Consider the following 18,385-nt stretch of genomic DNA (forward strand, 5'->3'; position numbering starts at 1 on the left):
AACAGGCAGCAATGAATGCAGCAGAAATTGTTCTTTAAAAACCACAGACTACTTATTTCTCTTTACCGGGTCTATTGTTACAATTCGGCTGGAGTTGAGGTCAGTGTAGCGTGTAGTACATGCCTTATTCCAGTGGTCCCACACTAGCACGAACCTAGGGCCTTTGCCCCACCGGGACAAGGTAAGGACTTGTAAAAACATAGTGGTATCACCTCTTGTTTCATGAAATTCAAACTGAAGTAAAAGTAGATTTCTTTTCTGCTTATAAAAAGCTCTGGAGATATGGCGCGGCTAGTGGAAAATGATTTTTTGATTTACTTTACAAGGTTTTGTTCTCCCACCTTCCAACTGCTGTGCAACATCTGACTTTCAGCTTGAGAACCAGGCTTCTTTTGGAAAATGACATTTTTAATACTTATTTACAGCAGATTTGTTTGTAGTTGATAAAAAGTGAACACTTTGTTACTGTAAAACAACCTCAATTTCACAGTATCCCATTTGTCTGTAGTATATTAAACACTTTGAATCATAAAATCCTGTCTCCTGTCTTGATTTTATATCACTCTTGCAGATTAAAGTTGGGGTTATCAATACATGGCTTTTGAGCGCTATCATGCACATGCAGGAGTAGACCACGAACCAGAATGACTGAATGCTGATGGGGAAACAGAGTTGTTTTTGTACTTTGAAAGTGCATGACTTGCAAGTCATGCAGTGAGCAGAAAATGTTCAACAGTCTGTTAGCTTAGAGTGCCAGTGATCTGGTCAGAACCCCGGATATTAATAAAAAAGGTATGTTTGAGCCCAAATTCTCTTCTTTGGGTATCACTGTACATGTTTTTTGGACTCAGCACCTGTATGTCTGTGTGTATGTGTGTGTGTGTGTGTGTGTGTGTGTGTGTGTGTGCGTGTGTGTGTGTTTTGGAAAGTATTTGTCTGGCTCAGTTTCAGCGTGCGATTCATTGACAGCTGATCAAGGGGGCAGACTTTGGATAGAAAATGTAACTATTACACTGTAACACATCTGGCATATATATAATGTTTTCTTGTGTTTTATAACGTTATTTGTGTGAGGAGGACTTTGCTTTTACTGTGCTGCACTGATGCTGACTAAACTTCTAAATATTAAAAATGCCAATATATACTGTACATATAAACTATCATGATATTGAGGAAACATTTTCTCTACCCCCTCCGCTGTGTGCACATTCTCGGCATTATTCAATGAGTAATACAAATCGTAGCGTAATCCTAGCCTAAATAACTTATGAAATTGACGTTTACGATGTAATGGTAGACATGAAACAAATACTTCCTGCTGTTGTCCCAACCTCTACACAATCATCTCATCTTTCAGAATAAATTGTTGTAATCAAACGCTGGTTTCTGGCTAAAAGTTTTGTTCACAGTTCTCACGATTCCTCCAGTTTGAAGCCACGCTGCCATTTTGCCCTCTTTGAAATTCGCCTCCCCTGCTGTACCTGCACAGGCGCCTATGATTTATAGTTTGTAGGAGGCTTTGAAAGGGCCCGTTTCTTTTGCATTCACAGGTGCACCCAGCAGTCAGCAGCTGAAAACACATACACTCACAAGCTAGTCCGGCTTTGACATGACTCAGACCTCAGCATATGTTGCACTGTGCTGTATGTGCAGAAGCTTTGTCAGCAGTGATGGATTTGGCACAGCTCGCCGGATGATGATGTGATTAAGCTGCCTAGACAAGGAAAACAACAAAAGAAATTATAATTCTGCAGTCAAATTATAAAAGAACAATTAGTTTCAAAGTTTAATCATTGTGTTATAACAGGTGAGATGCTGCTTGACACCAGGCTCTAATGTTGTGATGAGCAACACTGACGCAATGTTGGAATATGCTGAATCAGTTCAGATGAACTATAGAATATTTGCTGCTCTTAACATCTGTTCTCTGGAAGGTCTTTTTCTAGGGAAAATCTGCTGTAGAGGATATGATTACATTTCCAGCCGCAGCAACAGCAGTTTGTTTGGAATAAATGAAAGAGGGACTTTTTTTAAAGCAGAAGTTCAACATTTGGGGAAACAGGCTTATTACACCCATCAGATCCTCTAAAAGATAACCACTCAAATTTACTGGAAGAAGCACAGCTGAAGGATACCAAAGAACATCTAGATGTAGATAAAACTAAAAGTTATTGAGTTGAACCTGCAGTACATGTTGAACAATACTCCCTGATGATGAAACATACAGTATTGATTGTTCTTTTGAAATTGGGAGGGAATTTATCTTTTACTTCCTTCCTGAAATCCCTGTCCTCATTGTGACCCTGATCGGTCATGCCAGAGGTAATTATTATCTGGCTTATTGTGCGGGTGTATTTTGATAAATAAAAATCAGTGTAAACTGCCCCAACCGTCAACTACACACTATATGAATACTGGTGACCAGTCAGGCCAAAGGGTGATCCTGCCGCAGTGGCACCATGGGTCAGCCAGGCGGAGAGAACTCACACTTTGTGTGTGTTCAGTGATTGGTTTAATGGGGTAGAAACTGTGGTTATGTCTGGAATGCCTCTTCACACGGCCATGACCTCCTCAGATGGGAGGGATTACTGTGTGGGAGAAAAGGGACCCTCTTTCTTCACACACTGGGCAGATCCTGCGGTCAGACCTGCTGATCAGCAACATCACAGGGACACAAAGTCTGTGACTTTTAGGTGCTGCCCTCAACAATTTTTCTGCACATGCATGCTTGCAAGGTTTATACGGCCTCCTGACTGACTCTAGACTGACTGATCCACAATAGAACGAAAAACACTAGAGTTGAGTTCTTTGCATTAGGATCTCCATAATGTAATGCTCCTTCACAGGAAAGGTAAAACATTTGACCCCATAGAGGTACAGGAAATTCAAAAATCTATAACCTCCTGTAACATAGTGTATGATTGCACTGAATTTCTAGCATGCATAGTCACAGCAGAAATCAGAGCCCTATGCCTGGCAGTGATCTACCCCTTTAGCTAAATGGGACCATATGCATAAAAAGTCAGATATATGAGATTGAAGTGCACATAGTGGGGACTCTATTCCCCCAGCTAACTTTTAATTTACACCCTGCCAGCATGAAGTGGGGAAAAGAACAGGGTATAATGTGTAAATCTCCTCACTGAAACTGCAAATTGAACAGCTCTGAAAAGATAATGTGAAACCCTTGTCATGAATCAGGCTGCACCATACCGAGCACAGCTGTGTGGCCTGGGACAAGCATTCCTACGTGCATTAAGTCATACAGAGATGGCGGTAGGACACACACAATGGAAGAGACAGGATTATTCATCATCACATTCACACTCAAGGGACATATTTCATGTCTTAACTGACTGTGGAGGTGACAGTGCCCCAGAGAGAACAGAGACGGGGGGACTAATGGGGCAGGAGGCCAATTTTTCTCCCAGTAATGGTACAGTGAGCTGAAGCCAGGGTCTGCTCACTGTCCGCACAGCACCGGGCTTCTCTAGTTAATCACCACGCTTTGATTAAATGGAGTTGTTCTTCCTAGAAAACCTAGAGCAAATGAGATCGTCTGGATGAATAACAGTGACAGGCAATTCTAAGTAAAGCAATAAATCTTATTCCCTGTATGTGAGGTCTTGCTACCACACAATTTTAACATGTGATCTGTGAAGTATGTGTGTGTGATGTAAGTGTGTTAGCGTAAGTGCTCCAAAACTCTACAAAGAGAAAAATAACAGGCTCTCGCAGCATCAGTTATGGACAGCTGCGCATTATATGTGTTGCGTCACTGTTTGTACCCACAGCAAAGAATGCCTTCTGAAGTATTTAGTTAACTCAGAGGCATTTGTATTACTCAGAATCAGAATCAGAATCAGAATAGTCAGAATTGCACAGGCTGCATACAATCAAAGTGAGAAAAAAAGGAAAATGAAAAAACAGAAAACACACTGCATTGTCAGATCTTCAGTGAGAATGGACTCGAAGAGAAAGAATCAGCTTTCAGGATGGTAAAACCAACCCTCCACCAAACTCCTGGTAAAACAGCGAACAAGCCAACCGCCAAAATGTTAAACGCAACAGCACTGGGATTAGTAACTATGATGTAATTACTATATTTCAAGTTGTATTTCTTAACTTGGATCTTAGAAAAAGTAATCACATTACTATAATGTATTACTAAGTAATGTGTTACTTTCCAACACTGTAAAGAAAGGAGTAAAATCAAGGACCACAAAGGGCGATGATGCCAATGACACTTAGTCATGACCTGCAATGAAAAGAAACAAAAGATGCACCCACATACTCTTACTCTTTCTCATACCTATCAAAATGTGTTTGTCATGGCAAAAGCCTCATTGTTAGAATTCTGTTTCTGAATTTGATTCTGTTTTACAATTTAGGCAACTGAAACTTGGTTAATAGGGAAAAATCATGGTTATAGTTAAAAGAAACCAACATCAGTGGCCGGTATATTGCAGTCAGACACTTTGTACCCCAAACCATCTGCCTCTCCACGCAGTTGTTCAGCATTATAACAACGTCACACTACTTCTGCCTTTGTTTCTGAGAGAGGACAATAATTATTCTCACTCATATCATTTTAAGCATTTGAACAAACAACCTGCGCTGTCTTTTTGCGGATGATGACAGTCTCCACACAAGTGCACACAAGACGAGGAAACAGGGCACAAAAACTGAAATCCCTTCAACAGAAACCTAAAGTCTCACTAACAACTGTAGCCTTAAGATGCTTAAGATCACAACATATAATATTGCAAAGTTACCATTGGCAAATAACAGAGTTAACCTTTTTAATTCCTACTCATAAAGACATCAGTTGAAATGCTTCTCTAATCACAACAGGGTGGCTGTTCTAAATGAGGATTTACAATCCACATTAAAATAAACTTAGGTTTACTGGTTACCTCAAGACTTAGCATGGCAACCGCTTTCTTGTTTATAAAGCAACACTAGCTCTGTTTATGGGGAATTATCAGTACCACTGGATCACGTCTTTGGCCAATCAAATTGTTTGGTTGAAACTACCTGTTGTTTTACAATTTCCTTTGACTTGCCTTACTAACAGAATACATGCTGAACATATAGGACAGACCTGTAGTGTTCCCATGATCACTGACCCAAATAAAAAAAAAAGCCTCCCATAATTTCCTTCATGAGGATGACGAGGCACTTGTCCCTGCAGACTTACAGGTCAAACCTCGGAGACCTGACAGAGGCACTGAGGGCCCAACTTAGATATGTGAGATGCAATATAAACAAATACTGAACAAATTGGACTTCAGGCAACAAATAAAATCTGCAGTCTTTAACAAGGCCAGCTTTATTCTACACAACAGGCCATTTGTAAATGGGTGGGAAACGGTTATTTTAAAACTGTAAAGGTACCAGTAAGCTGGAGCAGATGGGGACAGCGGTCAAACCTCTTGTGGTAAAGCCTTCAAATTGCTCTGTGTAAATGTTTAGTTTTATTATTCGTCTGCCTTTACTGTTCCTCGTAAATATAGAGCTTGAGTGGCCGTCATCAGAGTAATATGCAGAATGCAAGTACCAAGGAAGTTGTGTCATTAATGGAAAATGATTTGTACAAGCAGGGATGAATTAAAAGCATTCAACCTCGTTAATCAAAACCATGTGATAAAGAGCGACAGTCGGTCTGCTGCAGAGTTTGCTGAAGATCGGTTGTTGAAAGCCATCAGTGGAGGGCTGTAACATAATATAGTTGTCTGTCTAGCTCATACCTTTTGAAGCGAGAAAGACAAGAAAAACACAAAAACTCCCCTGAATACTCTTACACTGTAAAACATCATCAAGTCGTTATCTTCAAAAAAATCTTGGAGTGATTTTGTATTTTGAAATTTATCCTTTTTGTTATAACTCATCTTCTTCTGCAGTCAACAGCACAAACAGCAGAGCAGCCATATGTATGTATAATATCATATTCACTATTTGGAACATATACATCTTCTGATGATCAGTTTTTCACTCAGGTATAAAGTTAAAGCACCATTTGTATGTGTACTCGTGTGTGTGTGTGTACAGTGAGATCAAATGATGTCTAGGACTGTGCCAACATCACAACAGAGGACAGTGCAATGACACTCTATGTTTTTTTTAATTAGAGACATGATTGAGACACTTCATGTTAAAATGTCTGCATGTCTTTGATTTTACATAAGTCAAACATTAGCCTATAAAGGCCAATATTATTTTTATTGTATTGAAAATAACTCAGTGTGATATTTTATTCTCTGTTCTTGGCGATCCTTTTCGATAGTAATAAAAACACAAAAACCCACATTTCTTGGTGCTTATTTCATGCCTATTTGCAACAGTTACTGCACTGGTGCTATAATTTCTTGGGTATGCCTTATATTATTTACTGCACTCCCTTCCTATTGGTAAAATTTGAAATGTAGTACCTTTTTTCAAGGACAGCAACAGCTGTGGTTGGTAAGAAAATAGAGGGTGTTGTCATTTACTTTACTTTGTAAGAATTAACCAACTATGCATACTGCCAAGTAACCAGATACATTTCTAATCATCAGGCTGTTGCTGGTTTGTCATTTCAATTTGTATTAACTTGATAATAACAATAATTTAATAATAATAATTCATTTTATTTTTTAATTAATTAGAAACAAACCATCTAGTCTTACAAGAACTTTCTTTGAGTCCAGGAGAGAAGGAGAGAAAGTAAGGGGTTTTCCCAGCTGCGTCAAACTGAGATAGCTTTCACACATGAAGACTGATTTTGTGTGAAGTTAATTACATAAACATCACAGAAAGGGGTGTTTTTGAGAATTTTGTGCCCCTTATGAGAAACAGACAGCCGTATGTATGTGTGTGTGTGTGTGTGTGTGTGTGTGTGTGTGTGTGTGTGTGTGTGTGTGTGTGTGTGTGTGTGTGTGTGTGTGTGTGTGTGGTGCAGGACTATGAACGGATAGGCACATCTGTGTGGTCTGTATCACTGTTCAGCCCAATGTCCACCTCCCACTGTGATACAGAGCAAAGGCAGAAAAGGGGTTAATGTGCAACAAAAGGGGTTAATAGGATCTGAGACAGGCTCTTTCAGGTCCACAGGGAAATAGTCATGATAATAGACACACACTAACTGCCTGATTTAACCAGAACAATATAAATTCAGCTTTTATCTTTGGCTTGGCCTCTCTATATGTCAAACATTACCATGTGACATGGAAATGTTTATCACATCATCTCTTGTCTGGGTGCCATGTTTTTGATCTGACACTTTGCACCCTCCCTAACAAATATTGCAAGTTTGTGATCAAGCTGACTAAAACATAATGAGCTGTGATTTCATTTAATTCAAAGCAATAAAGATATAAAGCTCTTACAGACTGGAAATATCAAATCATGTCTGATGTTTTCTTTTCTTTTCCTCTTTTACAGTACAACACTTTGGAAACTCTTCAAATGTAGAGCTGACCTTCTGTGCATCACATGTTGAGCCTGAAGTGTTTCCCGTAACATCATTGTCACATCATCATCTGACTTCCATTATTGGTTTACTCCTATTTATTTATTTCCCCTGGCAGGCGAACAGAGCTGAGGTGACGCAGAGTTGACGCAGTCTGCTGGCTGGGAGTGTGGTGTAGTACTGTACATGGTCTCAGACTGATTTAAAAGGTAGATACAGTGTATCTGCATCAATATGTGGCATTCACAAACCAAAAATGATCATTTTATTATTTTTTTATTTTTGAATGTAATGTAGATCCCCTTTTAGAGAGGGAAATATCAATTTGAGGTTCATAATCAACTGTAAAACTACTGTAAATATCCCACAGAACAGTATTATATTCAGCATTCAGTTTGGTATTTAGTAACGACAATACTCAAATTCCTCAACAAGATTGACTACTCTATCAATAATAGCGGTCCTGTGACCAGAAAGTCCCATCTGAAATAATCTAGATCAAAGAAGTACATCAGAAATATGTTCCTCTCTCTAAACAACTAATGATATAATCCTTGCGCAACATGTGATGATAATAATAATAATAAACTTTATTTGTATAGCAAATTTGGAAAACAAGGTTTACAAGGTGTTTTACAGAGTAACCACAATAAACAACAGGAATCATGAAAGTGTAAAAATAATAAAAACAATAGCACCATCAATAAAACAGTAAATAAAATAAAGCAATAAAATATAAAATGAAGTAATAAAACATAACAATAAAAATTAAAACAATAAAACAAATGGTGTGGGAAAGGTGAGATAGAAGGATCTCAGGAAAACTAGACTATAAAAGTGTGTTTTAAGAAGAGACTTAAATGAAGAGATAGATTTTGCTATCCTAATCTCCTCTGGGAGGTTGTATCTAACTCTGGGGGCCCTGATGGCAAACGCTCTGTCACCTTTGTTTTTCAGTCTGGATCTAGGAATCACCAGGAGAGCAGCATTTGGGGACCTCAGGGTCCATGACGGAACATGGGGAGTTAAAAGTTCAGAATTATAACTTGGAGACAAACCATTCTAGGCTTTAAAAGTGATAAGTAAAATTTTAAAATCAACTCTAAAACTAACAGGCAGCCAGTGCAAAGAAGAAAGGATAGGTGTAATGTGCTCATGTTTAATGGTACCCGTTAAAATCCTGGCAGCTGCATTTTGGATTAATTGTAGAGAGGTGAGAGACTTTTTGCTGCAGACGGAGAAGAGGGAGTTGCAATAAGCTAGCTGCGATGAAATAAAAGCATGAATGACTGTTTCAAGGTTGTTGGTCGACAGAAATGCCTTAATTTTAGAGATTTTCCTAAATTGCAAAAAGCATGACTATAAGACGGATTTGATATGTCTGTTAAAATTTAGGTTGTCATCAATTAAAACACCAGGTTTCTACACTGCGGAGTAATAAGATGAGAGTATGAACCTAGTATGTTTGTAATTTCAGTGCTGGAGGAGTCAGTGCAAAATATAAGTATCTCAGTCTTTTTTGACTTGAGTTGAAGGACATTTTGAGCCATTCATTTATGAATGTCCTTGAAACAGTTTATGAGCAAAAAAATTTAATTGAAGTTACTGGGGTCACAGCTGAGGTAAACCTGGGTATCGTCTGCGTAAAAATGGAAACTGATGTTGTGTTATCTTATGAGATGTCCCAGAGGCAGCGTGTAAATGGTGATCAGAGTCATGCCAAGCACCGAACCCTGAGGGACCCCACAATGCAGCCTAGAGGTGGAAGACCTAGACTCAGAAATACCAACAAAGAGAGTCCTGTCTGTAAGGTATGACTTTAATCATTCAAGGGCCGTGCCACTGATGCTCACCCATTGCTCTACACAGGACAAGAGGATGGTGTGAGCAACTGCATCGAAGGCTGCGCTGAGATCTAGGAATACTAAAATGGAGAGACGTTCAGCGTCATTCATGACTTTAAGAAGGGCAGTTTGTGTACTGTGCTGAGCTCTAAAAGCTGATTGGAAAGATTCAAACATACTTATCATTCATAAAGGCAACAAGTTCATTTGCAACAATCTTCTCCAGGACTTTGGCTAAGAAAGGAAGTTTAGAGATAGGTCTAAAATTGTTGAAATCATTTGAATTGAGTCCGGGTTTCTTTAACGGGGGTTGAACACGAGCATTTTCAAAATAGCAGGGCACAGTATCAGAAGAAAGGGAGCTAATTAAAATGTTCAGTATAAAAAGACAAATTGTGTTAAAAACTTTTTAAAAAATCGAAGGGGCAGAATGTCCAGAGGACAGGAGGAGGGGTTCATTTTGTTGACAATTTTTAACAATGTCAGTTGAGAGACAAGGTTGAAGATCAAAACGAGTATTGGGCATGGCGGGTTAACAGACTGACGGGGATCTACAGGTGAGGTAATACTCTGACAAATGAGGGAGAACTTTTGAGTAAAAAAGTTTAAAAACTCATTGCAGGTTTCAGGAGTAGCATCTACAGAAGGGACAGGAGGAGCATCAGTGGCACGGCTTACAATGTTAAAAAGCACCTTGGGATTAGAGATATCATATACGATGAGATGGGAGGAGTAGGCGTGTCTTGAGTTTTAAAGCATTGAAGAACTTCATCAGAGCACAAATAAAGCACAAATGTTTTCATTTATCCAGGGCTCGGACATGTGTTTAGATTTCCTGGTTTGAAATTGTGCGATGTCATCAAGGATGGAATTGCAGATGATAGCGAAATTAGTTAGATGCTCATTCACTGATAATAGGGCTCTGTATCACAAGGGATAGTGTTAAAGGCTTTACTAAAAATATTAGCAGAGGTAGAATTAAAAACTCTAGACCATAACTGTGTGCGTGAGCAGCTAAAACAAGGAAGTAAAACCAAAATAAAACATATACAATAGTGATCAGAAATACAAGGATCAGAACATGACAAGTCAGATAATGTAGAGACCATAAGATAAAACAAGATCAAGAGTATGGCCCTGACAGTGAGTAAAGCTACAGACAGCACAAACACTGGAAAAAGCTCCAAAAACATCCTCACGATTTGTTCAAACTGACTCCGTAATGTTCAGATAATAATCCTAATCTGGATTGGATGTGGTCACGGTCAGGATTTTTCCCTTCTTTCTTTGCTTTTTTTAAAAGAAAATATCTAAAAAAAAAAAAAAAAAAGGCTCCACTCCCTTAAACCTTGGCCCCTAAATGGTCTGAAATCCTTCAGGGTAAAACACCACTAATAGCACCCTTTCACAGCATCCTCAAACCTCCCAACATTTTGTAAAGTTTAAAAACGCCTTTTCGTGCAGAAGGGCCTGTCAGTAAAAACACAACAATGGAGATAGTTTGAATAGAAACAAGTCTCATGTGTTTTTGCTTAACGTCGCCTGGCCCTTTGTTTACACAGAGAAGAGAGAGGCACACTGAGTCCAGCTGCTCCGGAATATTTAGGCCATGCAGTCTTTTAACACATCTTCATTGTAGCTCTCGCCAGCCCTCCCTGCAGCTGCAGTCGCACTCGGCACCATGCTGTCCCATGTTGTTGTAGTGCAGATATATAGACTCTTTGCTCATATGACTTAATTCATCAGCTTCAGTTCAGTTAACAGTGTAGGGATGTTGTCGCAGGTGAAGCTTTACAACCTGAATTCATTCTGTTCGAGGATGAAAGTGAAATCAAAGTGATGCAAGAGATGATGATTCAGCATTTCAAGGAGAAAACAACACATGAATGCATTTATGAAATGTTTCTCTAAATTAGTTGAGCAGGCCTTCAGAAACCCATGTTTGTGAGAGTGTTACATGCTTCCCCTGTCTGTCTCCCGCTCACACACACATCTAGCAACCTGAGCAAAGTCCCTGTCTGCTTCGATCGAGCAGGCATTTGATCCAGCACCGGCAGACTCGAGACCTCTGACCGTGCTGTGATTTCGGGGTCCTAAGCAGCCTAAGCCTGAGGGGTCAGCGTTGTGAACAGGCACAAGAGGGCACGAAAGCTGGTCTGACTGTGACAGAGCATTCATTAATCATATCCACACAAAGCTTTAATAAAGGAAAAGAGGCAGATCTGATCTCAGCTCTGGTTCTCTGATCCTCCACTAGGTCTGTAGTGGGCTCCAGATGTGAGTGCTGACAGTGGAGTCACTCACACACACACACACACACACACACACACACACACACACACACACACACACACATACACACAGTCCCATGCACATGCATTGTCTTGCACTTAACATCCACATGCATTCACTCACACATGGATTTTGCCTTCAAAGAGCAGAGAGGCAGGGTGTGTTTGTTTTGACATAATGTAGCTCAAATATGGCATTATTGTATTACTGTAGTGGAGACAGCAGCCTTCACCTGGAGACGCAGAGCGACAGCCAGACCTTTGATGCTATTTACTTCACAGCGATCCAGTCGCTTGTGTGTGTGTAGTTGGAGAAACCAGAGACCAGTTTTCCTCTCTCTGATGAATCAGAGCTGGGTTCATTACGTGCATACAAGGACACAGACATACACAAAAGAGTTCTGCATTTACGTTTGACTCGTTCTGTGACGTGACCTGGTTCAGGCTGCTGCAGATAAAAGCATTTCAACAGCAGAACCATGTTTTACAGGTTCAGTTTACTTCAGTTAAAGTTTCAGTTGGCAGATGTTTCACCTCAGAGATCCACAAGAGGGCAACGTTCAAGCAGTTTTAATATGAATCATGGTCAAATAGTTGCCACCACAGTCTAGACCAAGACATTATAAAGCACTTAAATTAATTTAAATGTTTTCTTAATATTTGTGTTTTCATGTAAGGTTTGAACTTGCTTATATCGTTACAAAGATTTTTTCTGCTCTGGTTTTGTTCTGCTCAAGATTTATTTATTTATTTAAAGAACAATGCTCTAAAATCTAATATCCACTTATTCTTATTAACTTTAACTCTCAGACCACAAAACATTACAACGAGTTTTGGTATTTCTTTGATGGATAACCTTACCTAATGTTATTAGTGTCTGTATAGCAGCTTGGAACTTTGATTCTTAATGTGTACATTAAGTCACTGATTGTAACTAAACATTGACGTATTTACAGTGCAGCATCTTGCCTAAATACAGTACTCAATTTTCATTTAAATCTATTGGAATGTATAATCTTTCTGACAACATAAATTATTAATGAATGTCCTTCACTATTGCTGCCAGCTTTTTAACCATCTCCAACAGCATTACCACTATTACGACAACTAAGATTTTTAGTTTATTGTAGTTTCTTTTTCCAAAAATGTATTTTCCTATGATTGATGGTGTGTAACCTTAGTTTGAAACATAGTCTTCAATGTATTCATGGAGAAAGTTAAAGTAAGAAGTTACCATAACTGTGTGTTGACTGAAAAGCTTTTTTCACAGCAGACATTTTGACTTGTCATAGTTTGTAGGAAAAGCACAGCTGTTAGTAATAACATTAACGATGGCTCAGTTCTATTCAAGTGTCTAGTAAGTCACGACACTGTGACAGTGAGCCAGCATCCACAATACCAGGACGCAGAAACTGCAGCGGCTAAATGGAATTCAGTGATCATAGCTGTATTAATTTCTGTACTTTTCCTACTGTGAAAATCTTTGCTGTGAAAAAGGCCTAGTTAACATTTCATAACATGTTGTTAGTCAGGCTTGTGTGATTTTTAAAGAACAATAATAAACAAATAACATAATTTTATTAGTATAATGAAAACCTTATTTTTCAGAAACTGAAAGTCATGTTTAATGTTTAAAACAAGTAGATTATTAAATATATAAGCTCTGCTCGTTATATTAGAAAGTGTTCTGAGCCACCCAGTGTTCAGTGTTTTATGATGGAGCTGTGTCTATAGACTTATATCACAACGCGTGTTGTTCACATAGTAATATAAGTAGAAATTGTATGTTTTATGACCCAGTGGGAAGCTGGACCCTCTGCAGCTGCCCTGCATTGTCCTGATTACTCCCCAGCTGCTCCTAATTGCTCCTCGTTAGTATGTTTCTACACTTACTGGAAATATTCCAGCTACATTCTCTGATTTTCATGCTATGTTTCTGATAACCAGCCAGTTAAAGCCAGTTAAAACTGTTTCAATTACTTTATGTACATTATGTGACACTATGTGGATAAGTAAAGACTTGGCACAAGTGCATATAGCTCTCCCACTCGCAAACAGTGTTTTTCATAAACGGTTGAGTTACAGTATGCTGAGTCCAGTGACTCAACATTTAGAGTCACACTGCAGACTTTAAACTCTGTTCATTTGTGGCAGAACTGTGAGTATACTGAAGGATGCAGAGGCATCTCAGACCTATCAGGGCATGTGACAGTTTTTTAACGCAGTCAAACTGTCAACATCGCCAAATGTAATTAAAATATTGAATAAACTAATAAGTAATAGTATTTCCTTAAAAGGTGTTGTGTGCCACACCTACTGTATGAATGGAATCTGCTGCTCTATTGGAATGAAATCAATTGCAAATATCAGGTAAGAACTATCTTTCAAGACCACGCCAATAGAAAATACCTCGTAAATTTTTATAATATTGTACATGTGTCTTATACATAAAGATGTCAGATCTCTTCTGTCTTCTTTTTCCTGCACTGATGGTGGAGCTTAGGAACAGATCCCACATGAGGTGAATACTGAAGATATGTCCAACTTTCCAGTGGAGGTGGAGAAAAGTGAGTTTCTGAGACACTCTGACAGTCCACCACTACACCTTACCTCAAAGCAAAAACTATGTAACTTTTTAATACACAAACATTACATTTTTTCTTTTAGCAGCTACCACTGACTGCAGCATTGAGCATTACAAGTAAGAAGAAAAAAGGAAAATCAGCAGGCAGCTGGCCAAAGAGGCTTTGGGAGCTTGAACTGGAGGATTTTCAAGAAGATGATGCCAAGCTTCTCATACTGATCAGAATTCTGAAAAGACTAAACAGTATCTTTCTAATCTCTCTAATGAAGACAGAAAATGGCCATAACATACTTACAGTTTAATATCTTTAGTATATTTAATATCTCAAATCTCTACCCAGAACTCAATGACATTTCCTGAGAGACCATTAGGATTTATGAATGTGTTGCAGCTTGATCAGCTAGACATGTTTGGGCCCACATCCAGTGAGCTGGAACTGTCAGATATGTAAGTCGATACCCTGATGTGATTAAAAAGTTTCCCAAATAAAACTCAGAATGAATCATTTCTGGTGCTGTTTGTACACTCACAGTATGTTGTCCCACTCAACTTTGCCAAATAAACCTTATGGACTGTGCCCTAAAACTTATCCCATCAAAAGAGTCATCTTTGCTCTTTTTTGAAATGTCATATCCTATTAGATTATGTGCTGCAGGAATGTTCATAAATACAGATAGACCACATTTAATTCTTGTTTTGGCCAAAACACAGACCACAACATTGAATTACATTTGTTGTAAACACTTTCAGAAATCATGCACATTTTCTCTAATCACTCATCCAACAAGTGATTTATTCATATGATGGTTTGGGCTACATTTGGACACAAATTATGGTCTGCTTCACCCCAAAATACACTTTTAAAAACCCTATTTCTTCATAAAATCCCTCCATTGATTCCTCTACTGTTTTCTTAAACTTTCACCAAAACAGTAGAGAAAAACTCTCATTCTTTATCTAGATTGTCAGTCTGTCTGTTATTGCAGTACAGTGCTTTGCCACTTTTAACTGGGGCTGCGGGGCATTTATGTAAACTACAGCAGGATGACAGGAGAGGTTCCTGACAGCCTGTTCACTCCTGGGATACGCTACTCCTATTGATCTGGGTGCTGAGTGGAAGTAGAGCGCAGTCAATAAATGTGGCCAAGATGAGGTGAGACACAAGGAGGTGAATCAGCCTGAAGGTAGACGACAGTAATGAGGTAACTCTCACTTTTTATTTATTTATTTATTTTGGAACAAAGGTTTTGTACAGTTGTAAATATCATACAGCATGACAACCTTTCCTTCATGTTCAAGTTTTTAATGTTAAGAGCCAAGGGAACAGGAGAGACGAATAAAAGAAAATAATAATAGTCAGAAAAAAAATTTAAAAAAACAATGAACACAAAACACAAAACAACAAAAGCAGTATGTTCCTACTTATACCCATATATATGTGCACATATACGCTTAAAGTCACATATCTATATGTGTGTTTAAATTTCCTCAAATACCCCCCTGCTCATCTACATATGTGCCTGTAGGGAAATAGATAAATAATACTAAAGCTAAAGAAAAATAGAGGGTCAAAAGAACAAAACGAACAAAAAAGGTAAATGATATGTAAAAAATAATGAATAAATAAATAAATAGGGCAGCTTGCTGTATTTATTTATTTTTTGATGACTGTGCATCTCTGTTTCAGAATGAAGCTCACACCTGATGATATTATATACTACTCATATTTAACTTCCACTCATCTCATTTGGTCATTAACTAAACTATTGAAGAAATTAAATGTTTGACCTGATGAGGATCCTAGATGAAGTCAGGAAATTCATCTTGAAGAGTTCATGAATGTCTGAACCAAATGTCATCCAACAAATAGTTGTTAAGATATATCACTATGAACCAAAGATGTCAACCTATAATAGCACTAGAGGAAAAGTCACAGAATTAGTGAAATCATAAAGATTCCTCCTGTGGGGACCTTGAATGTTGTTCAATGTTGATAAATGATGACAGTTGTTGTCATCATTTATCATTAGACCTCTATGACAGTCAGAAGAAACTCATATATAAAAGTAATGAGGCGGTGTGTGGGAAGTTGTTTGTTTAATCTGGATGGACTTTTTCCTACATTCATAAAGAAGATACTGAAGTTTTTAATCTCTTTGTCAGAGCAGCGCTGGAAAACAGTTGGTTTGAATATGGGGGTGGAATGCCTCAGCATCCAATTTGCTGTAGTTTTCACAGAGAAGGAGGACATGTCCCCTTTACCCCAGAACAGAAAGGCCCTGCTGTCTCTTCAGATGAAAGCAGGTGCACAGTGACAGGCAGTAAATGTCAGACCGTGGGTCTAGCGAAGGCAACCGAAGCAGCATTGGACTAAAGAGTGAGTCACAGATGCAGCCTGCAGTGCTGTGTGGAAGATGTTAGGAGTCTGTTAGGGTAGAGATCATTAGTCCCTCAATCATTAGCATGTTTTTGCCCACACACAGATAGTTTCTATGCTAATGTTCCACAGTACATAAACCACGCATGATATTTGCTCACACAGCCATCAGTGATGCATGTACCCTCACACAAACACAAATAAGACTGTGTCATTATATTCTGTTCAGTCTTTTGGAGGGGAAATAACACCATTAATAAGTGCTTTGACCCAGACAGCATTCAGAGAACAGACAGGTGGAAAAGCTAGTGCATGTGGATCAATAGCGCCAACGTACAGTCAACAGACAGACCAGAGTTGTAGTTGTTCGGGGAATATGAGTCAGTGACTGCTGTTTAATGGAGGGGTTGAGGCAGAGTTAGCTCTTGTTTTGTTTTTCTGTGTTTTTATGGGAGTGAACATGATGTCAGTCTCCAAAAAGGTTGTTTTTTGTTGTTGTCGTTGTTGTTGTTTTTTGCATAATTGACTCCTCACCTGAGAGAACTTGAAACATGATATGCGTTGGGGTTCACTGACAAGACGTGTAGAATAAACAGCACCTACAGCAAAACCTGTAGCTTTTACACTTGTTTCCCCGGTTAATCTTTCAGTACAGTATGTGACAATAATGAGCAGCTTATCAGCGTATGTTAATGAAGTCATTAATAAATGCTGATGAGTTTCTCAAATAACAAGCAATTAGCAAAAGCTAGTAAGTAATCTGTAATCAATCACTGATAAAAGGTTTTTCCATTTATCATGTCTGCAGCTGTAAGTGTTAATACTGTGTCTAGATGCTGTTCAGTACATTTTCCAGAAGGTCAGAGGTCCATTGGAGAGGTTTTCCTGATCAACTAAAGAGGTAAAAATATAAAGCAAGTCTATATTGGGGGAGGAAACACCTTATTCCTCCCCCACCTTATTCTCATTATGGTTTATACTTGATTTATAAAGTGTCAGTAAGTGATTAATCAACTATATAAGTCGCTGATCCAGGGAGCCCCATACTCTCCACTTAGCTGTTTGGATGCCTGTTTGTAACAGTGGCAGAGGCGCTGCAGACCCACACAGAGAGGAAGCACTGCGGATAGATCAACTAAATCTCATTTAGCTAGCATCCCCCAGGAGAGTGGGCAGATCAGAGGAATGAAGAAAGAGAGGCGTGTCTGTATCAAATGCTTTACAGCCTCATGCTAGGATTTTTATTTCATATCTTTTACACTAAACAGGATGTGCAGTATTTTGTGTTTTCATGTTTAAAGGATTTTATTCCCAAGCTCCACAGAAGCATCTTGGGAAAAATAGTTGCTCACATTCAGTTCAATACAGTCAAGATTGTGGAGTCACAGATGATCCCTTTTCAGAGGATGGGAAATAATAACTATGGGCTGAATCTGTTTTCAAATACAGTATCCCAACTATTCCAAGAAATGAGTTTAGAGACGTTTTCATATTAAAGTTTCCTGAAAAGATAGACAATATTGTCCAATCTCATCCGCAGAACACTTTTGTTTTGGGCCAAGATTGACTTTATTTTACTGACTGAATTTATTAAAGGTATCCTGTGGTGTTTCTGATAACTGCTAGTGTTATCATGGGTCATGTGGATGTTTTCATCATGCATGAGCCCGTGTCCACATTTTTGTTTGTGCCAAGAAACAAAGCAATGCACCAATAACGGCAGTGAAGAAGAAAACACAGGTCAACAGGTCAACATTGCTCATGTCGCTCACATGTTGCTCATGTGATCATTTTAATGCAAACCATGATCTGTCCCTAAACCTAACCAAGTGGTTTTTG

General features: G+C 38.7%; 1 long non-coding RNA gene across 1 annotated transcript; it reads left to right on the forward strand.

Annotated features, from left to right (window-relative positions):
* The first annotated feature begins 13,495 nt into the window (after positions 1-13,495).
* On the forward strand, positions 13,496-14,721 carry LOC137189541 (uncharacterized). Its single transcript, XR_010929657.1, has 4 exons — positions 13,496-13,743; positions 13,883-13,955; positions 14,089-14,152; positions 14,256-14,721. It is a non-coding gene; the product is annotated as an uncharacterized lncRNA (long non-coding RNA).
* Positions 14,722-18,385: the final 3,664 nt, after the last annotated feature.

Source organism: Thunnus thynnus, chromosome 1, assembly GCF_963924715.1.
Source record: "Thunnus thynnus chromosome 1, fThuThy2.1, whole genome shotgun sequence".
NCBI lineage: Eukaryota > Metazoa > Chordata > Actinopteri > Scombriformes > Scombridae > Thunnus > Thunnus thynnus.